Here is a 22963-nt window from a genome sequence, read left to right on the forward strand (position 1 = left end):
ATGAACTGGAAAACATTCAACTACAGCTAACAAAAGCATAGAGAGGCATCATCTCTGAAGTTCAAGCAGAATGAAATGCTCGTGTCTAAGTAAGCAATGGAAGGAAAGAAAATTACTGAAACAAATCACACAAGCAAAATAAAAAGATAGAAATAAAGTTCATGTACAAGAAAATGCTCCTCTCCTTCTGAAACCAGCAGCCCAGCCAGATCTCAAGCAGAAGTCCAAGTTCAGAGAAAAATATGAAGTTCAGGTAGAATAAAAGATGCAGTGCAGGTAAGTAGTCCAAGTTCCAGTACTTACATCTATAGTAGCCAAACAGAGCTGGGAAGTCTGTCTCAAACAGGTTAGAAGAAGCCATTTAGTATGGCCACGTCTTCCTGATATCCACGATATTTTCATGTGAATAATTTGCAAGAACCCCATCATGATACGAATTAACATTCGTAAGCATGAAGAATCCGCAGTCGATGCTGCCATCGAACGCAATAAAAGAACAATGTTAGAACAGAAAAAGAAAGCCAACGAATAAAACACGTCACAGCTTAACTACAACTACAGATAAACATAAGTGATAAAGAGAAAAAGTGGAACTCATACTTGTTTTGCTGCTGGGGCACATCAATCCAATCCAGAGGGAAATTGTCGATGGTAAGAGGACTGAAGGGTGTCTCCCTGTCGTTGCTGGCATCGCTCCAAAGCTTATTGATGTTATCGGTCATCCGCCGAAACAGGCGTACCGCACAGTCATCGTCTGGTCCATAATAGGAATCGAGAAGCTGGAACCTTGAATTCTTCAGGTCAAGAAATATCGAAACCCAATGACCAACACCACCCATGGAAGCAGGAATCTCAGGAGGGTCAAAAGTGGGGAAAACAACCTGAAGCAACATAAACACACGAATCATGAAAAACCGAGAATTAATATGAAATGGTACACAGAAAAATGAAACAATATTAACATAGTGGATCTTAGTGCAAAACTAATACAGAGGCAAAGAACAAGATATTGCATACCAAATCATGTGCATCCATGCTATCTGGACCACTCGCCAAGAAGTACTTCCTCACACGGGAATCAAATTGACCTCTAAAAATCTTGTCCTATAATAATGCAGACAACACCAACATATGAAAAATATAAAAATGAGACAAACAAGTTTTAACTATAATGGTAAGGAACAAAACTGTTGGATTTTGGGCTCCGCAAAACCCTTAAGATTTGAACAGGGGCGTGACGAAGCTCTCTCCCACTACACGTCTACCTAGCGGCTCGCTCTTCTCCTGGTGGCGGGAATGGAATGCAAGCAAGCAAACAAGTAAAGCAGACAGGAGTTTACCCAGGTTCAGGCCACCTTGCGGTGTAAAACCCTACGTCCTGCTTTAGTGGTTTGGCCTCGCGAGGGCTCGAGTATGAATAGGTACAGTGGTTTCCTGGGCTCAGGAGGCGAGCCCAAGAGGGGCAAGGAGGCAGATGTTCTTGCTCCTTTTCTATGCTAAGTCCCAGTGGACTGGTCGATCTGATCCATCCCCACTATGCTAGGAACCCTAGCTACTTATATAGATGGCCAAGGTCCTCTTCCCCTGAAATGTTTAGGCGGGAAGGGAATCCCACAACGGCCATTCGAGCGGGAACACAAGGACGCTCCTATCCTGACAAAAGGTGGTCTTCGTCTGCAAAGAGGGCAGGCGGTGACGCGGTGGTGGGCTCAGTGATGACATCCTTCCTGCCGTCCTTGCGGTCTTCGGTCTTGTTGCACCAAAGGGGAAACCTTTGTCTGGCCCCTCGGGAACCTGCGCCTGTGCGATCTCCTTTGCACCAGTATGGAAACTGCGCCCACTGGCACGCGCTGGCGCCCGCTGGCACGGTTCATCATGGCTTGTGTCACTGCCTCCTCCCGAGGTAGCCCTTGCCTTGAGTTCTCCGCCCTCCCGAAGCCGCCTAGCCGAGGCCACTCTTGGGAGGGGTCTTGGTCGCCCCTCCGGAGCAGCCTAGGTGAGGCCGCTCCCTGAGGAGGTCTTGGTTGTTCTCCTCGCGAGGGCTGGCCCCCTCTCGAGCGTCTTGAGCAGCTGGTCGATCAGCTAGGCTCTACCGGGCTGTACCAGGAGCGCAACGTGGGCCGCAGGCAGGCAAGTCTGGGTACCCTGGTTCCCAGTACGCTGACAGTAGCCCCCGGGCCCAAGGCACATGCGGAGTTGGCTTCTCCGTGAAGCCTAGTCGAGGACAAATCGCCGCGGGCCCCAAAGACTATGGGCCAAGCTAGCGCGTGACGATTGGATGGGATGTGGTGACTCCGCTCCCCATGCAGCCTTGGTAACCGTGTGACTAGACGACTCCCTAGCGCGGGCGACGCGGCCATCATGGCCATGACCAATCGATGGTTGGCCTTCCTTACCCTATAAATGAGGCCCGAGGGGAGCCCCCAGGCCATCTTCAAGCCAGCGCCACCATCTTCTCTCCTACCTTTGTTCCCCTTCGCCTCCAAGATTTCCATGGTGCCGCTGAGGAAGTCCTCCACCATAGAAAGGGGCAAGGGTGTGAAGGAGCTGGCCTCGCCGCCGCCGAAGAGGGGCCGCGGGCGTCCCCGCAAGCATGATGCCACGGCCGTGACCGTTCCTTGGGGAAGCGGGCGTGGCTTCTCGGGCTCCGACGGGGTCGCCGGCGAGAGGCGTGGAGCCTCTCCTCCTGGGTGGGGGCGGCCGTGGCCGCGGTGGTCGAGGTGGCGCAGGGGGGCGACCGGCGCCTATCCGTCCCCCGCACCGGCAACTCCACTCCTCCGACGCGGCCTCCGAATTCGTGATGTGGGTGGAGAAGCCCGACAGCATGTGGCTCCAGCTTCCCCACTGGTTTCGCGCCGAACTGCCGGAAGAAGCGCCCGACGGTGTTTGGTTGCAGGCCGACGGGTGCTGTAGCGGAGCCTTCTAGGTGGAGGTCAAGGTCCTCGCTTCAGGTGACGTGTTCCTTGGTCGTGGCTGGCAATCCTTCGCCTGTGCGCGCCGGCTGCGGGGAAACTGCACCCTCCACTTCAAGTACGTTGGGGTGTCATCGCTGCTCGTCAAGGCCTTCTCGGAGGGAGGAAGGCGCCTTGGGTGTTGCCCAGAGGTGGACGACGACGAGGAAGGTGGCGACGGCATCCTGAGGAGCAGCTCTTCCTCTGAAGACGAGCTCGGCCTCGGCAGGCTCCGCGGGTCCCCCCTCTGTGGCAGCAGTAGCTCCTCCAGCAGCGGTGGCTATCCTGGGCGGCTGCTCCGCCGCACCCGGCTCGCCGAGGAGGAGGGGCCCTCACGCCGCTCTTCGGTGAAGCGCGAGGAGTAGGGCTCCGACTTGGTTGAGGTGTTGACTACGTCAATCCACGGGCTCCGAACCCGCCTGGCCCTTGTTTTTAATTTTCTTCATTTCCTTCTTGCATTTAGTTTAAGCTGCCTCGGGTGGGCGTGTAATGAACAGTGGCATCTATGCATGAAATGGAAGTCTGCTATTATTTTCATTCTGGATGAAATACTTAGCTTGTGTACTGCGCTTGTCGTGAGACGAAGTCCTAAGGCGGGTGACCTCCTGATGTCACGAGCCCCCAGGCGAGTCATGAGGACCGCCGGGCTCGGAGCCCCCGAGCGTAGATGAGCCTTGGTGAGTTGAGGAGGGCTCGCGCCCTTGAGCTCACTTGAGAGCGCGGAGCGAGTACTGATATGCCAAGGCCTGAGCAGGCTTGTCGAAGTAAATCAGGAGGGCTGAAGAGCCTGACGCCAGAGCCTAAGCAGGCTTGGCAAGGTGAGGTCATGAGGTCATGGCAGCCGAGAGCTGAGACTGGCCGTATCCCAGCCCCCACGCGCGAGACGCGCGAGGGAGGACAAGCGGCGCAGCCCGGCCCGAAGAACTGAACTTAAGAGCAGTGCGAGAAAAACGAGCAAAACCAGAGCAAACCACAATAAACTCGGAAAACTTCATAGCATGGGGTAGAGGAAGGACTGGCAGCCAAACACCAAGGCGAAAAAGAAAAAAGGTCGCGTCCGGCCCCTAGCTACGTCTTCTTCCCAGAGCGGAGCTAAGGACTGCCACTAGGACGTGGGTGGGAGCCCGATCTGAGGGCCCGTAGGCAACGCACAGGAGACTCCGAGGCGTGTACAGCCCCAACTCATTATTACGTGAGAGTGTCACGAGCGGAGACATTCACGGGCACGGAGCCTTGATTGTCTTCACGGGCACGGAGCCTTGATTATGGATAGAACCTCCTGAGATGCTGAATGTTCCAGGAATTCTGGATGAGTATCCCATCCTGCGTCTCCAGGCGCACAAAGCCAGGCCTAGAGACATGGGCGATTCTGAACGGGCCCTCCCACATAGGCGAGAGCTTGTGTAGCCCATCCCTGGAGAGGACCCGCCTCAGGACCAAGTCACCAACTTCCAATGTTCTCAAGCGGACGTTGCGGCAATGATACCGCCGCAGCGCCTGCTGATATCGCGCTGCCCGGAGCACAGCTCGACGGCGGCCCTCCTCGCTGAGCACGAGGTCGATCCGCCAGGCGGCGTCCTGGCGTTCCTCGTCGAAATCCAAGACCCATGGGGAGCGACGCTTGACCTCGTGAGGGAGGACCGCCTCCGCACCATAAACGAGAAAGAACGGGGTTTCTCCCGTAGGTTTGGTTGCAGTGGTGCGGATTGATCACAGCACGGACTGGAGCTCGTCGATCCAGCCCCTGCCGCAGGCCTCGAGCTTTTTCTTGAAGTTGCGCGTCTTGAGGCCATGCAATACCTCTGCGTTGGCGCGTTCAGCCTGCCCATTGCTCCTGGGGTGGGCCACTGAGGCAAAGCAGATCTGCGTTCCAAGGTTAGCACAATATGATCTGAAGACATTGCTCGTGAACTGCGAACCGTTATCCGAGATGATGTGGTTGGGGACGCCGAAGCAGGTCACGAGGCCCTTGATGAACTTGACTGCCGATGCTGCGGGAATCATGCGCTCCGGCTCCACCTCGGCCCACTTGGTGAACTTGTCGACGGTGACATAGAGGAAGCGGTAGCCCCTGCCGCTCGGGGGAACGGTCCCAGGATGTCCAGCCCCCAGACCGGGAAGGGCCAGGAGAGCGGGATGGTCTGAAGGTCTTGTGCTGGCTGATGGATTTGCTTGGCATGGAACTGGCATGCCTCGCAGGCTCGCACGAGCTCCGTGGCATCGTCCAATGCTGTGGGCCAGTAGAAGCCGCTACAAAAGACCTTGCCCATGAGCGTGCGGGACGACGAATGATGGCCGCAATCCCCTCCGTGGATGTCGGCCAGCAGCTCTTGTCCTTGCCTCCTCGAGATGCATTTTAGCGAGACGCCGTTAGGGCGCCTCCTGTAGAGGTCACCGTCTTGGATGCAGTAGGCCAAAGCCTGCCAAACCACGCGTTCCGCGTCTTCCTCCTTCTCCGGCAAGGTGTCGCGCACTTGGTATGCCTTGAGTTCCTCAGTCCAGTAATCTTCCTCAGGTTCAGCGGCGAGCAGCAGGCGGGCTCCGGAGGGCGGTCCGCAGGGTGGTGCGCCAACCTCAGGAGCTGCTGGCAGCCCCTCATGCGTGGATGCCAGCTCCGGGGTAGGTGGTGCTGCTGATGGCCTGAGCAAGCGCTCCTCGAAGACGCCTGGTTCCTGCGGCTCTCGCCGGGAGGCCCGCTTGGCGATGTCGTCTGCTTCCTTATTCGTTCCCCTCGGCACGTGCCGCAGCTCCAGTCTTAGGAACCGCTTCTCCATCTTGCGTACCTCCTCCAGATACGCTTCTATGTGTTCGTCCTTGGGCTTGCACTCTTTGTTAGAGAAGTTGACGAGGAGCTGCTATTCGCCTTTGATGCTGAGACGCTTCACCCCTAGTGCGGCCGTGGCCTTGAGCCCAGCGATCAGGCCCTCGTACTCTGCGATGTTGTTGGAGACCTTTCCGTCGCTCTAGAAGCAAAGTTGCACAGCGTAGTGGGCTTGTCCTGAGTGGGTGATACCAGCACGGCGCCAGCCCCCGCACCGAGGCGCGAGCAGGCACCATCGAAGTATACCACCCATCCATCCGGAGCTTCGTCGCCCGGGGCCTACGAGCGGTCCTCGCCAGCCCTCTGGTCCGGTGCGTCGGTCCACTCTGCCACGAAATCAGCCAGCGCTGCCCCCTTGATGACCCGCATGGTGCTGAACTCCAACTGGAACGCCTGCAGCTCGATGTTCCACTCAGCAACCCTCCAGACGATGTTCGGGCCTCGGAGTACCTTCTCCAGGGGGTATGCTGAGACGACCTTGATGGGATGGCCTTGAAAATAGCGGTGCAGCTCGTGGAAGCAACGAGGAGTGCTAGCAGCAGCTTTTGAGGCATGGGGTAGCGCGAGCGAGCATCACGGAGCACGGTGCTGACGAAGTACACGGGGTGCTCCACGAGGGTTGGTGATGCGGGATCCTCAGGCGCTTCTGATGGCTCAGGAGCTTTACATAGGCCGGCGGGGTCGCTAGACACTGCGGCCTTGTCGGCTCCGCGCGTCGTGTCGTGAGGCAGCGGAGTTCCGGAGGGCATCGGGTCGTTTTACGAGCTCTGGCCCCTGACCCTTTCCTCTCGTTCCCCTACCAGCGCCGCGCTGGCGGAGTGAAGCGTAGCAGCGAGATAAAGGATCAAGGGCTCCTGAGGCCTTGGCGCCACCATGACCGGCGGGCTGGTGAGGTACTTCTCTAGATCTTGGAAGGCAGCGTCGGCCTCCCGAGTCCACTCAAAAGGCCCCTTCCTCTTCATGAGCTTGAAGAAGGGGAGGGCGCGCTCGCCAAGCTTCAAGATGAAACGCCCCAAGGACGTCACACACCTAGCAAGTTTCTGCAATTTCTTCAGGGTCGTCGGCGGCTCCATTCTCTCGATGGCTTTGACCTTCTACAGGTTGGCTTCAATGCCCTGGTGTGAGACGAGTAATCCCAGCAGCTTGCCCGAGGGGACCCCAAACACACATTTTTCCAGGTTGAGGCATAAGTTCACCTTGCGCAGGTTGGCGAACGTTTCCTCCAAATCCCCGATAAGGGTCTTGGCCTCCTTGGACTTGACCACGATGTCATCGATGTAGGCCTCTGCGTTCCTCCTGAGCTGAGGGCCGAGGGTGATGTGCATTAGCCGCTGGAAGGTGGCGCCTGCATTCCTCAGCCCGAAGGGCATGCAGATGAAGCAATAGGTCCCGCATGGGGTCAGGAACGACGTCTTCTTTACGTCTTGTACTGCCATTTTGATCTGGTGGTAGCCCAAGAAGGTGTCGAGGAAGCAAAGCAGGTCGCACTCGGCCATTGAGTCCATGATCTGGTCGATGCGAGGGAGAGGGAACGGGGCCTGAGGGCAGAACTTGTTGAGGCTCGTAAAGTCGACGCACAAGCGCTCTTTGCCTCCTTTTTTCGGGACGATGACGGGGTTGGCCAACTATTCTAGGTGGCGCACCTCCCGGATAACCCGAGGAATGAGTAGTGGTAATCGGTCAAGTCCAACGGATCCGCTGTCAAAAGAAAAGGAAGAGAAAACATCACGATTAAACATAACTGAAGTTCAGGAACAACACAATGTGCAGTCCAACTAATAAAGATGACATGGTTACTACTCAAGCTGACCTAAAAAAATTAGTTGCATTAAAAAACTAAAAGAAGTTCAGGCACAACCGAAGGCACAGTTCAAGATAAAACCGATGAACTGGAAAACATTCAACTACAGCTAACAAAAGCATAGAGAGGCATCATCTCTGAAGTTCAAGCAGAAAGAAATGCTCGTGTCTAAGTAAGCAATGGAAGGAAAGAAAATTACTGAAACAAATCACACAAGCAAAATAAAAAGATAGAAATGAAGTTCATGTACAAGAAAATGCTCCTCTCCTTCTGAAACCAGCAGCCCAGCCAGATCTCAAGCAGAAGTCCAAGTTCAGAGAAAAATATGAAGTTCAGGTAGAATAAAAGATGCAGTGTAGGTAAGCAGTCCAAGTTCCAGTACTTACATCTATAGTAGCCAAACAGAGCTGGGAAGTCTGTCTCAAACAGGTTAGAAGAAGCCATTGAGTATGGCCAAGTCTTCCTGATATCCGCGATATTTTCATGTGAATAATTTGCAAGAACCCCATCATTATACGAATTAACATTCGTAAGCATGAAGAATCCGCAGTCGATGCTGCCATCGAACGCAATAAAAGAACAGTGTTAGAACAGAAAAAGAAAGCCAACGAATAAAACACGTCGCAGCTTAAGTACAACTACAGATAAACATAAGTGATAAAGAGAAAAAGTTGAACTCATACTTGTTATGCTGCTGGGGTACATCAATCCAATCCAGAGGGAAATTGTCGATGGTAAGAGGACTGAAGGGTGTCTCCCTGTCATTGCTGGCATCGCTCCAAAGCTTATTGATGTTATCGGTCATCCGCCGAAACAGGCGTACCGCACAGTCATCGTCTGGTCCATAATAGGAGTCGAGAAGCTGGAACCTTGAATTCTTCAGGTCAAGAAATATCGAAACCCAATGACCAACACCACCCATGGAAGCATGAATCTCAGGAGGGTCAAAAGTGGGGAAAACAACCTGAAGCAACATAAACACACGAATCATTAAAAACTGAGAATTAATATGAAATAGTACACAGAAAAATGAAACAATATTAACACAGTGGATATTAGTGCAAAACTAATACAGAGGCAAAGAACACGATATTGCATACCAAACCATGTGCATCCATGCTATCTGGACCACTCGCCAAGAAGTACTTCCTCACACGGGAATCAAATTGACCTCTGAAAATCTTGTCCTATAATAATGCAGACAACACCAACATATGAAAAATACAAAAATGAGACAAACAAGTTTTAACTATAATGGTAAGGAACAAAACTGTCGGATTTCAGGCTCCGCAAAACCCTTAAGATTCGAACACAGGGGCGTGACGAAGATCTCTCCCACTACACGTCTACCTAGCGCCTCGCTCTTCTCCTGGTGGTGGGAATGGAATGCAAGCAAGAAAACAAGTAAAGCACACAGGAGTTTACCCAGGTTCAGGCCACCTTGCGGTGTAAAACGCTACGTCCTGCTTTAGTGGATTAGCCTCGCGAGGGCTCGAGTATGAATAGGTACAGTGGTTTCCTGGGCACAGGAGGCGAACCCAAGAGGGGCGAGGAAGCAGATGTTCTTGCTCCTTTGCTATGCTAAGTCCCAGTGGACTGGTCGATCTGATCCATCCCCAATATGCTAGGAACCCTAGCTACTTATATAGACGGCCAGGATCCTCTTCCCCTGAAATGTTTAGGCGGGAAGGGAATCCCACAACGGCCATTCGAGCGGGAACACAAGGACGCTCCTATCCTGACAAAAGGTGGTCTTCGCCTGCAAAGAGGGCAGGCGGTGACGTGGTGGTGGGCTCGGTGATGACATCCTTCCTACCGTCCTTGCGGTCTTCGGTCTTGTTGCACCAAAGGGGAAACCTTTGTCTGGCCCCTCGGGAAACTGCGCCTGTGCGGTCTCCTTTGCACCAATATGGAAACTGCGCCCGCTGGCACGCATTGCCGCCCGCTGGCACGGTTCGTCATGGCTTGCGTCACTGCCTCCTCCCGAGGCAGCCCTTGCCTTGAGATCTCCGCCCTCCCGAAGCAGCCTAGCCGAGGTCACTCTTGGGAGGGGTCTTGGTCACCCTCCGAAGCAGCCTAGGTGAGGCCGCTCCTTGAGGAGGTCTTGGTCGTTCTCCTCGCGAGGGCTGGCCCCCTCTCGAGAGTCTTGAGCAGCTGGGCTCTACCGGGCCGTACCAGGAGCGCGACATGGGCCGCAGGCAGGCAAGTCCACTCAAAAGGCCCTTTCCTCTTCATGAGCTTGAAGAAGGGGAGGGCGCGCTCGCCGAGCTTCGAGATGAAACGCCCCAAGGACATCACACACCCCGCAAGTTTCTGCATTTGCTTCAGGGTCGCGGGCGGCTCCATTCTCTCGATGGCTTTGACCTTCTCCAGGTTGGCTTCAATGACCTGGTGTGAGACGAGGAATCACAGCAGCTTGCCCGAGGGGACCCTAAACACACATTTTTCCGGGTTGAGGCATAAGTTCACCTTGCGCAGGTTGGCGAATGTTTCCTCCAAATCTCCGATAAGGGTCTTGGCCTCCTTGGACTTGACCACGATGTCATCGACGTAGGCCTCTGCGTTCCTCCCGAGCTGAGGGCCGAGGGTGATGTGCATTAGCCGCTGAAGGTGGCGCCTGCGTTCCTCAGCCCGAAGGGCATGCAGATGTAGCAATAGGTCCCGCATGGGGTCAGGAATGACGTCTTCTTTATGTCTCGTACTGCCATTTTGATCTGGTGGTAGCCCAAGAAGGCGTCGAGGAAGCAAAGCGGGTCGCACTCGGCCGTTGAGTCCACGATCTGGTCGATGCGAGGGAGAGGGAATGGGTCCTGAGGGCAGAACTTGTTGACGCTCGTAAAGTCGATGCACATGCGCTCTTTGCCTCCTTTCTTCGGGACGATGATGGGGTTGGCCAACCATTCTAGGTGGCGCACCTCCCGGATAACGCCTGCTTCTTCCAGCTTCCGGACCTCCTGGACAATGAAGGCCTGCTTTTCCGGTGCCTACCGCCGCACCTTCTGCTTGACAGGTCATGCGTTCGGGCACACCGTGAGGTGGTGTTCGATGACGTGCCTAGGCACCCCGACCAGGTCGGTCGCCTTCCATGCGAACACGTCCTTGGTCGCCCTGAGGAAGGCCACCAACGCCTCTTCTTGCTCTGGAAGCAGGCCCGCACCAATGGTGAAAGTGGACCTCACGTCTCCCGCATCGACAGGTACCTGCTTAGTCTCGGCGCGATCCTGAGAGAAGAGCTGTTTCTTTTTGGCTGGAGCGGCTTCGGCGGCCTCTGGAGACCGCTCTGCGCTCGGGCGAGCCGCGGCAGCGGCTCGATAAGTGTGCTCGAGGACCTGAAGGGCGGCCCTGGTGTCTCCTTTGATGGTGATGGTGCCTCTGCTCCCCGGGGTGAGTCTCCGCCATGAACTTGGCCAGGGCTGGGAAGCCGAGGATGGCGTTGTAGGGCAGGTGGATGGGCGCGACATCGAAGTCGATGAGCTTGTTACGGTAATTGGCATGCGTCCCGAAGGTGATAGGAAGGCGGACCTGCCCAAGCGGGACGGCCGAGCCCGCGACCCCCGAGAAGGGTTTGGTGGGGAGGAGCCGCCCGTAGGCCACCGGCAGATGACCAAAGGCCTCCGCAGAGATGATGCTGAGCCCGGCGCCGCCGTCAACGAGGGTCCTTGTGAAGGCCACCCCGCAGATGGTGGGGGTATATACCATGGAGAGGATGCATGTGTAGGTTATAGCTCTGGTGCGGTCGCTGGGGCCGAAGACGATGGCGTGCCCCTGCGCGTCTAGCTCCCGCGGGGCCTCCTGCGGCTGAGCGGCAGCCCCTAGCCATCGAAGGTGTGATTTAGCGTGGCGGGCCGACGCTGGCGCATGGGATCCTTCGATGATGTAGGCGACCCCGCGGCACGGTGGTGCCCCGCCGGCAGCGTCCAGCAGCTCGCCGAGGCGAGCCACCCAAGCGTCAAGCCCCGCCGCAGGCGGCCGTTGTCGGAGCATCTCCTGGGTCGTTAGAAGCGCCGCCGGCGAGGCCAGGGGGAGCGGGAGTGGCGTAGCGGGCCGCTCCCCAGTGGCCGGGCCGGCGATAGGGTCGTCGACATGGAAGAAGAAGCGCCCGCGAGCGCGCGGTCCGTCGACGCCGCCCGGGCAACAGGAACGGCAACAGCCTCCACGCGGATGCAGCAAGCAGGTGTCGCCATGGCGACGTAGGGCAGAAGATGGGAGGCGAGGTCGTCAGAGAGGCAAGATTTCGACACGCCCCCTACCTGGCGCGCCAAACGTCGGATTTCGGGCTCCGCAAAACCCTTAAGATTCGAATACAGGGGCGTGACGAAGATCTCTCCCACTACACGTCTACCTAGCGCCTCGCTCTTCTCCTGGTGGTGGGAATGGAATGCAAGCAAGCAAACAAGTAAATCACACAGGAGTTTACCCAGGTTCAGGCCACCTTGCGGTGTAAAACGCTACGTCCTGCTTTAGTGGATAGGCCTCGCGAGGGCTCGAGTATGAACAGGTACAGTGGTTTCCTGGGCTCAGGAGGCGAGCCCAAGAGAGGCGAGGAGGTAGATGTTCTTGCTCCTTTGCTATGCTAAGTCCCAGTGGACTGGTCGATCTGATCCGTCCCCACTATACTAGGAACCCTAGCTACTTATATAGATGGCCAGGGTCCTCTTCCCCTGAAATGTTTAGGCGGGAAGGGAATCCCACAACAGCCATTCGAGCGGGAACACAAGGACGCTCCTATCCTAACAAAAGGTGATCTTCGCTTGCAAAGAGGGCAGGCGGGACGCGCCGGTGGGCTCGGTGATGACATCCTTCCTGCCGTCCTTGCGGTCTTCGGTCTTGTTGCACCAAACGGGAAACCTTTGTCTGGCCCCTCGGGAACCTGCGCCTGTGCGGTCTCCTTTGCACCGATATGCAAACTGCGCCCGCTGGCACGCGCTGGCGCCCGCTGGCATGGTTCGTCATGGCTTGCGTCACTGCCTACTCCCGAGGCAGCCCTTGCCTTGAGATCTCCGCCCTCCCGAAGCAGCCTAGCCGAGGCCACTCTTGGGAGGGGTATTGGTCGCCCCTCCCGAGCAGCCTAGGTGAGGCCGCTCCCTGAGGAGGTCTTGGTCGTTCTCCTTGCGAGGGCTGGCCCCCTCTCGAGGGTCTTGAGCAGCTGGTCGATCAGTTGGGCTTTACCGGGCCGTACCAGGAGCGCGACGTGGGCCGCAGGCAGGCAAGTCTGGGTACCCTGGTTCCCAGTACGCCGACAAAAATAGAAAAGAAATCACTATATGCTTGACTTACACAAACCCAATACGGCAGGATGAGTTTATCTGATCCGTGGTACTGCGCACGTAGACAGTAGTGTGCACACTCAGCCACATTAGATGTAAGCATTCCACGAGGACCAAAAGATATTGCGACTTCTTGTACAGAAACTTCACACTCCTTGTTTTGGAACATAATCATTGATCTAAAAGCAAGCAATAGAAAGAAAAACAAGTTCAGCATCAGGAACGCAGGAGGTTCATAACACATGTAAGCACACAAGTTCAGCTATATCACAACAGGCAGTACATTACAAAAAGGCCAGAAGCTCAGCACCAGAGAAGTAAATAAGAAGTTCAGGTACATAGAGTAAAGAAGTTCAGGTATGAAACCACAGGCAGTTCACTAGGGGTACATGGATGATCTAAATATTGACCAGCTGCACTCACCTCTTGGAACGATTATCCTTAAGCCTAGTTACACTATAATAAAAGTCATCAACCTTCTTTTGGACGACAGCAAGGTCGCTATCTGCTCACCAAAAGAAAATAGAAATTAGGAGCAACACTCAAGCACATAGATTCACGACAGTTTCAATTAAGAGCAACATTCAAGCACAACATTCAAACACAAGGACATCTCAGCTGCTACACCAGAAAAGATAAAACCACAAGATCATAAACATCACAACCCATGCATTACAAACCTTGACCCCACATAGAAAACAGGTTCACTTAACTTTATTTACAACCCACACGACAAAGCACAAACCCAAAAGTTCAACTTAGACCACACAGGCAGTTCACAGGGGGTATCATGGACTGAAGCAAACAACAAAAGGGAAGGGATGGGGAAAGAACAGAGAAGCATGCTCCTCTCTTCATGGATCCTTGCCTAGACCAGTGGCAGCACTGGAACGATCAACCTCCTCTCCATAGCTATCGCTTTCAGTCTCTTCATCGTCATCTCCAGTAGACATTGCAGCATCGTCGGGAAGGACACCAGCAGCAGCTGGTGTAGCTGGAGAATCTGAAACAACAAAAACTTTTGGTTGTGTTTGTACAGCATCAACATCAACTGACGGCTCTGCTGCAGGAGACTTCTCTGGGCTTGCAGCAGCACTACCACCAGTCTCAACAGTTGACTCAACAGGATCTTTCTCCAAAATGATGTCTCCAGTTGTCTTGCCCTGCTCAACATCAGAAACCTCAGTGCCAATGGACGACTGAGGTTCAGTCAGGTCCACCCCGTCGGAGCAGCCAGTGCATGCGACAGACTTGTCTGCAAGCTTCTCTGGTGGAACACTAACATCATCATTATGCGGCAAAGAGCAGAAAGTCATTACAAAGGGCCACATAGTGATAAAAATGCACAAACAAGTACAATAAAAAATGAGACAAGTGGACAAGAAAAATGGTACCTTATTTTCACTGCCATGAACCTCATCAACTAATACATCACTAGCACGAGCAGGTTCATGCACAGGGGCAACTTCTTGCACAGGAGCGGCTTCATGCACATGTAAAACATCCTCCTCAGCCCTATCACCATCAACAGCCTACAAAAAAATCATGTAGAAAACAAATACCTAATGAGCAGAAGTTCACGTTGCATAATCAGAGAAGGTCAGCTATCACAACTGACACATAATGGAAGTCCAAATACAGTAAACATAGCAGGTTAGATATCAAACTACTCTAAGATACAAAAGGGAACAAAAAGGGCCAGTTGTGAACCTCATCAACTAATACATCACTAGCGGGAGCAGGTTCATGCACAGGGGCAGCTTCTTGCACAGGAGCAGCTTCATGCACATGTAAAACATCCTCCTCAGCCCTATCACCATCATCAACAGCCTACAAAAAAAATCATGTAGAAAACAAATACCTAATCAGCAGAAGTTCACATTGCATAATCAGAGAAGGTCAACTATCACTGACAAATAATGGAAGTCCAAATACAGTAAACATAGCAGGTCAGATATCAAACTACTCTAAGATACAAAAGGGAACAAAAAGGGCCAGTCATCAAAAGTCATGGAAGTTCAGGTGTTGTAGCACTTAAAGTTCATGTTCTATAAATAGAGAAGGTCACCTAGGAAACACTAGTACTAAAAAGAAACACTTTACAACACATGAAATCGATTACGGTCGCCTATGAAAACAAACAGCAATAACTGAAAGCTAACAATGAACATTAGTGCAAAGAAATATCAAAAGCCAACATAAACAAACCTCTTTGGTATGCTCAACGTGGCCTCCTTCACGACCGAAACGAACAGAATCCTGCCTCTGAATCTCTCTCACAACAACACTTGCCTCATCTTCAAAAGGCTTGCAACGAGCATCCAACATTTCCTTGAACAGCCGAAATTAAAATAGAAGGAACAACTAAAATAATTTACAAACTGTTGATCTTTATTAAAAAAATCTAGGATTTTCATAGATATCCATTTTTGTTAAATTATCAATGATGAAGTTCATATTGAGAAGGTAGTCAAATTTGGTGTTTATTTAAAAATAAAAAACAATGCTTTACTCAAAAAAATATAAAAAGCTGAAGTTCAAATTGAAATAACACAGAAGTTCAGAGTTTATTAAAACCTAGCATTGACCCGTTCAAAAAAATAAAAAACACAGCACCATTGTTTGCACTTTTAAAAACAACTCATGAATGGAAAAAATGGTTGCTAGAAGTTCAAATGCTCGGTCCGAGAAAGTTCAAAAATTCTTGTGAGAGAGGTTGAACAAAAATATGTGACAGAAGTTCAAGATAAAACACCGGGAAGTTCAACTACTACACAAAATGACACAAACAAGAGAGAGGCCATCTTCAGCCATCCTTCCTCCTCGTGATCCACTGCTGCATCATGCTATGATTACTCTGCCGTGCCCCATCCCAGAGGGACAACAACAGACATAGGTGGAGTTGCGATCATACACGCACGTAAGTGAAACAAGAATTATTTATATACGCATCTTGTATTATCTGCAAATTTTCTGCTCCATCCAGGATAACAAGTTCATAAACTACATTTTAACGTGTCGTTTGGATTATTTTTTCTTTTTCTGCAGACGCCGAATCTACCGGATTATCTAGTACCAAAACTAATGATGTGATTCCAAAATGTAGAGAAAGCAAGTGAATTTTATAACAGATACGCCAGACACGCTGGTTTTGGAATCAGAAAGACGGGGGGAAATGACAACCACAAGTATTTTGTTTGCGCCTTCCAAGGGATACACACATCTTCTGTTTCAGAGGCTAACAGGAAGCGAAACAAAACATCATAGAGGACATGCTGGAATGCAAGAATGAGGGTGAAGGTGCAGGAGGATAACACATGCGTGGCAGTGGACATTGAGTACAATCATAATCACAAACTCATGCAAACTGATGACATGCTGGTATTCTTGCACTCACACAAGAATTATGACCCCACTATTTTGGAGTACGTAAAGCTCTTGCAGTACCATGATGTCAAGCACACAACAATCATGTCCATGCTATCTGAAAATGAAGATGGAAGCGACTTCCTAAGCATGACCGGACGAGACCTACTAAACCAGTAAGTATGCAAACATCCACATACTGCAATGTTAAATAGCATCCTAGGTCGCAACCCTTTGTGAGCAAAAATAACAAATGCATGTTTGCATGTGATTTGCAGGAAAGCCATGAATGCAAGGAAAGATGATTTGGATGATGTATTGAAACTTGTTTCATTCTTCGAAGACATGAAGGCAATCAATGATGAGTTTTTCTATGACATCCAAGTGGACAAGGACAAGTCAATTAAAAACATTTTCTGGTCCAATGCAAGCTATCGAGGAGCCTATCAAGACTTTGGCGATTGGGTAACATTCGACACAACTTACAAGACCAACAGATTTCATATGCCTCTGGGAGTGTTTGTTGGAACAAACCATCACTTGCAGTCAATGATATTTGCTGTTGCCCTGATAAGAGACGAAGATGCAAAGTCATTCAACTGGTTGTTCGATACATTTGTACGATGCATGAACAACAAGCACCCAACTTGCATTCTAATAGGTGAGTTAAAAAAAACCTCTTCAAGTTTCATCATCTTTTCAGTCTATGGGTCTGTACTGGGTACATTGGTTTTATCTGAAAATAATGGAAAGAATGCAGTTCAACCACTATTAGCACAGAAGTCCAACTAGTAGTACCAGAAAGCAAAATTATCTGTCACATGTTTAGGAAAAAAATAGTTATGAATGTGAAGTTCAAATACATGAATCTAGAAGTTCAAGGACAAATCTGTAAGAAAAATATATGTAAGATGTTCAGAAAAATATAATTATTTATGTGAAGTTCAGGCACTACTACCACAGAAGTTCAACAACACTGCTTTAAGAACAATTTTGAGTGTGACACTACTAGTTAGTCCTACTACTAACTTTGAAGTTCAAGCACTGGTACCACAGAAGTTTAGCAACACTGCTGTAAGAAAAAATATATGTGACATTCTTAGATAGCCATACTACTAGAAGTAAATTTCAAGTACTTGTGCAACATAAGTTCACCATCAGTGCAAAAAAGAATCAAGTTTCATTTTTTTTAATTCATGCGTCGATGGCGAAAGCTATACCACAATCATTCCCAAACACCGTCCACAAGCTATGCCGTTGGCACATCCTGAAGAAGTACAGGGAACACCTCGCCTTGCTGTACAAAAAGTATAAAAAATTCAAAGAGGAGTTCACAGCTATATTAAACTGGCCGCTGATGCCAACGGAGTTTGAAGATGCCTGGGCTGAACTCGTGCATAGGTTGAACCTGGAGAACGACCAGATGATGATGCAGCTCTGGAGTGATAGGAAGATGTGGATTTCAGCATATTACAAGAACATTTTCTGTGCTAGAATGACTTCCACACAACCAAGCGAGAGCATGAACCACGTGCTCAAGAAAGGGTTTGTCAAGGGGACCCAGAACCTACACAAGTTTGCTAGGCGGGTCAATTCTTGCATACAAACTCAGATGCAGAAGGAGAACGAGCAAAAAATGACCAGCATGGTATGATGACAAAAAAACACCCCCATCATGTTCTGTTTACCTTCAACATGTGCACTATGAATTTAAAAAAATGAAACCCATGACTCTGCTTCGACTAATATCTTAGTTTTTGACATGTGCAGACCAATCCAGTGACAAAAACAACTTACGGCCATGTACACAGATATGAGGACTAGGATGAGAAAAGCCATGCTATTTCGTACAAAGCGTACAACAGAGCCCACTAAGTACCTTGTGTACTACCACAACAAGCATGGCCATGATGATGAAGAAAGAATTTCCTGGTCAAAGGATGAATTCCAGGTTGTAGCTGACCTAGAGAATGAAATATATGAGTGTGAATGCAACCTCTGGATACACAAATCACTAAAACATTCTTACAAACCAAATCTTTACGGAATAATTCCAATCATTATCAAACCTAAAATCTGTACGAAATCAAATCTACCCTGAAAATAATGCTTCGAATTCACGGGCCCAAGGACTGGATCTCATTAGGGAGCTCTCCACGCACGACTTCATTCTTCTTGTTAAACATTAGAGTGAATGAACTCAGCCTTCCAGTCATCTGCAGTAGCCTGCAAACAAATAAAATGAAACAATGGTTTAGTAACGGATAACTAAAACCACAGCAGGAGCGTCTCAGCAAAAACACACAAGGAAAGTGAAAGGAATGATGAGACAAGAACAAGGACAAAACATACTTCCACATCACCAAAATCTTCAACAATCTCATCGCCATCATATGAAGAGCAGAACTTCACGGCAAAGAAACAATAATCATTATTCTTCTGCTTTGGAACATTGATAAGAGTTGGCCTCTTTGCAATAGTCACCTAGTTAGGCTGCTTGCTCGCTTTGTACGCAACCTTGGCGTACACCTCCTCGAGAAACCCAACAAATCTCTTGATCTGCCAGAAATAACAAAATAAGATGAAGGCAAACACATGTTAACCAAAATTAGTTAAGTTCAGGTACATAAAAAGCAACACTTTCACAAGATCAAGCTAAACAGATAATAGCAGAAGTTCAACTTCAAATGATAGTCAGTTCAAGCAGTATTACCAAAACAGAGACAACAACATATTTTGTCAACACAAGGCATAATAAACTTCGTGTCAAACAAGAGAATATGAAAGGAGGTTCAGGCTAAGAAACACTCACGATATTTTGCAGTCTCCGTGGAAACTCGTTCGCGACGTTTCCATATTAGCGTAAGGAAGTGAATCAAGGATGTCAATGCTCCCACGATATCTATTCACCACGTACACACTGTAGTGCGCCATTGTGCCAATTGGCTTGAATAGAATCAAGAAAACCTGCCAAGAATGAAAGGACCGGTGAACACAAACTATAAAAGCATATGTACTGAAGAACCGGCATGAACAAAAACTTCTTGACAAACTCAGCAAAAGGATGCACATGAAATTAAAAAAAGCAAGAGTTATGAAAACCTAACCAGCTTTGCGTTAAGAAGGTCTTCTTCCTTGCGAACAAACATTGTTCCGAGGAGACCAGCAGTTTTTTTACATCAAACTTTGGAACTATTGCACCGAAGAAATCATACTCCAGGCAGTACTTTGCATTCACAAAAACACAATTAAAACACCTCCCAAATGCCACTACATCAAAACTAAGGTAGAAAAAGGGAGATAGGGGTGCAAAGAACTAAAACATGTATGAAGTAGGGACTGAGTACAACCCTGTCAGTACTAGAGTATATCTAAGAGGTCTCCGAATTATCCTTCCACAGATTTATGAGATAATCCATTATGTCTCCTTCCATCTGCTGCCCTTCACCGAATAGAGTATAAAGGACACGTCCTGTGAGGTCAATCACATTGCCAGGGATGGAAAACATGCAGTAGCTTGTCCTGCAGAATACAAAAAGATGGTAAAACTATATTAGAAGTTCAGATACAACAACAAAAAAGAAGTTCAGATGATATAACTCAAAAGGCAAGGAGACATAAAACAGAAGTTCAGGTACTTCAACAAAGGCAGTTCAGACACTATAACAACAGAAGTTCAGACAATACAAATCCAAGGCAAGGGAGAAATGAACGGAAGTCCACATACTACAACAACAGAAGTTCAGACACAGAGTACCATCTCTGGCAGCAACAGAGTTAAGAATAAGAAAACTCACTCAGAATACTTCTCCAGACTCTCTTTACAAAGCATATACTGTTTCAACTTCCGGGCCTCGGATAGATGAGGGTAACTGTATTTTTTTAGGGGAGCGATAGGAGAACGCCACTTCAAAGGCAATCTTGATGCTCTCTTGGAGGAAGTTATGTTGCCACACTCAGCTGCCGGTTTCCTCCTGGTGATGACAGCATTCTTCCCACCTCTACCAGCAACAGTACCAGCGGCACATTTAACATTCTTCGGGTAAGCAATCTTCTCAAAATCATCATTGGACGAAATCACTTCTGCTTCGGCTGCATCGGCTGCACCGACCTTCCTGGAGCAAGGGGTTTTTGGAGTACCACGAATATCACCAGCCTGCCTCCCCAACTTGGAAGGAATAAGGGTTTGAGGTCTATCATCTTCTATCGGAGCTGTAGTCATCGATTCCTCCCTAGGCTAGTATTCCTGTGACCCGAGGAATGAGTAGTGGTAATCGGTCAAGTCCAACGGATCCGCTGTCAAAAGAAAAGGAAGAGAAAACATCACCATTAAACATAACTGAAGTTCAGGAACAACACAATGTGCAGTACAACTAATAAAGATGACATGGTTACTACTCAAGCTGGCCTAAAAAAATTAGTTGCATTAAAAAACTAAAAGAAGTTCAGGCACAACCGAAGGCACAGTTTAAGATCAAACCGATGAACTGGAAAACATTCAACTACAGCTAACAAAAGCATAGAGAGGCATCATCTCTGAAGTTCAAGCAGAATGAAATGCTCGTGTCTAAGTAAGCAATGGAAGGAAAGAAAATTACTGAAACAAATCACACAAGCAAAATAAAAAGATAGAAATGAAGTTCATGTACAAGAAAATGCTCCTCTCCTTCTGAAACCAGCAGCCTAGCCAGACCTCAAGCAGAAGTCCAAGTTCAGAGAAAAATATGAAGTTCAGGTAGAATAAAAGATGCAGTGGAGGTAAGTAGTCCAAGTTCCAGTACTTACATCTATAGTAGCCAAACAGAGCTGGGAAGTCTGTCTCAAACAGGTTAGAAGAAGCCATTTAGTATGGCCACGTCTTCCTGATATCCGTGATATTTTCATGTGAATAATTTGCAAGAACCCCATCATGATACGATAGATGTAGTAGCTTATCCTGCAGAATACAAAAAGATGGTAAAAATATATTAGAAGTTGAGATACAACAACAAAATAGAAGTTCAGATGATATAAATCAAAAGGAAAGGAGACATAAAACAGAAGTTCAGGTACTACAACAATGACAGTTCAGACACTATAACAACAGAAGTTCAGACAATACAAATCCAAGGCAACGGAGAAACGAACAGAAGTCCACATACTACAACAACAGAAATTCAGACATAGAGTACCACCTCTGGCAGCAACAGAGTTAAGAAGAAGAAAACTCACTCAGAATACTTCTCCAGACCCTCTTTACTAAGCACATACTGTTTCAACTTCCGGGCTTCAGATAGATGAGGGTAACTGTATTTTTTTAAGGGAGCGACAGGAGAACGCCACTCAAAGCAACCTTGATGCTCTCTTGGAGGAAGTTATGTTGCCAGACTCAACTGCCGTTTTCCTCCTGGTGATGACATCATTGTTCCAACCTCTACCAGCAATAGTACCAGCAGCACATTTAACATTCTTCAGGAAAGCAATCTTCTCAAAATCATCATCGGACGAAATCACTTCTGCTTTGGCTGCATCGACTACACCGACCTTCCTGGAGCAAGGGTTTTTTGGAGTACCATGAATACCACCAGCCTGCCTCCCCAACATGGAAGGAATAAGTCTTCGAGGTGTATCATCTTCTATCGGTGACGTACTCATTGATTCCTCCCTAGGCTGGTATTCCTGTGACCCGAGGAATGAGTAGTGGTAATCGGTCAAGTCTAATGGATCCACTGTCAAAAGAAAAGGAAGACAAAACATAACCATTAAATATAACTGAAGTTCAGGAACAGCACAATGTGCAGTCCAACTAATAAATATGACATGGTTACTACTCAAGCTGACCTAAAAAAATAGTTGCATTAAAACACTAAAAGAAGTTCAGCCACAACCAAAGGCACAGTTCAAGATAAAACCGATGAACTGGAAAAGATTCAACTACAGCTAACAAAAGCATAGAAAGGCATCATCTCTGAAGTTCAAGCAGAAAGAAATGCTCGTGTCTAAGTATGCAATGGAAGGAAATAAAATTACTGAAACAAATCACACAAGCAAAATAAAAAAGATAGAAATGAAGTTCATGTACAAGAAAATGCTCCTCTCCTTCTGAAACCAGCAGCCCAGCCAGATCTCAAGCAGAAGTCCAAGTTCAGAGAAAAATATGAAGTTCAGGTAGAATAAAAGATGCAGTGCAGGTAAGCAGTCCAAGTGCCACTACTTACATGTGTAGTAGCCAAACAAAGCTTGGAAGTCTGTCTCAAACAGGTTAGAAGAAGCCATTGAGTACAACCACGTCTTCCTGATATCCGCGATTTTTTCATGCGAATAATTTGCAGGAACCCCATCATGATACGAATTAAAATTCGTAAGCATGAAGAATCCGCAGTCGATACTGCCATCAAACGCAGTAAAAGAACAATGTTAGAACAGAAAAAGAAAGCCAACGAATAAAACACGTCGCAGCTTAAGTACAACTACAGATAAAGAGAAAAAGTGGAACTCATACTTGTTTTGCTGCTGGGGCACATCAATCCAATCCAGAGAGAAGTTGTCTATGGTAAGAGGACTGAAGGGTGTCTCCCTGTCGTTGCTGGCATCGCTCCAAAGCTTCTTGACATTATCGGTCATCCGCCGAAACAGGTGTACCGCACAGTCATCGTCTGGTCCATAATAGGAGTCGAGAAGCTGGAACCTTGAATTCTTCAGGTCCAGAAATATCAAAACCCAATGACCAACACCACCCATGGAAGCAGGAATCTCAGGAGGGTCAAAAGTGGGGAAA

This window comes from Triticum urartu, chromosome 1, assembly GCF_003073215.2.
Source record: "Triticum urartu cultivar G1812 chromosome 1, Tu2.1, whole genome shotgun sequence".
NCBI classification, from domain to species: domain Eukaryota; kingdom Viridiplantae; phylum Streptophyta; class Magnoliopsida; order Poales; family Poaceae; genus Triticum; species Triticum urartu.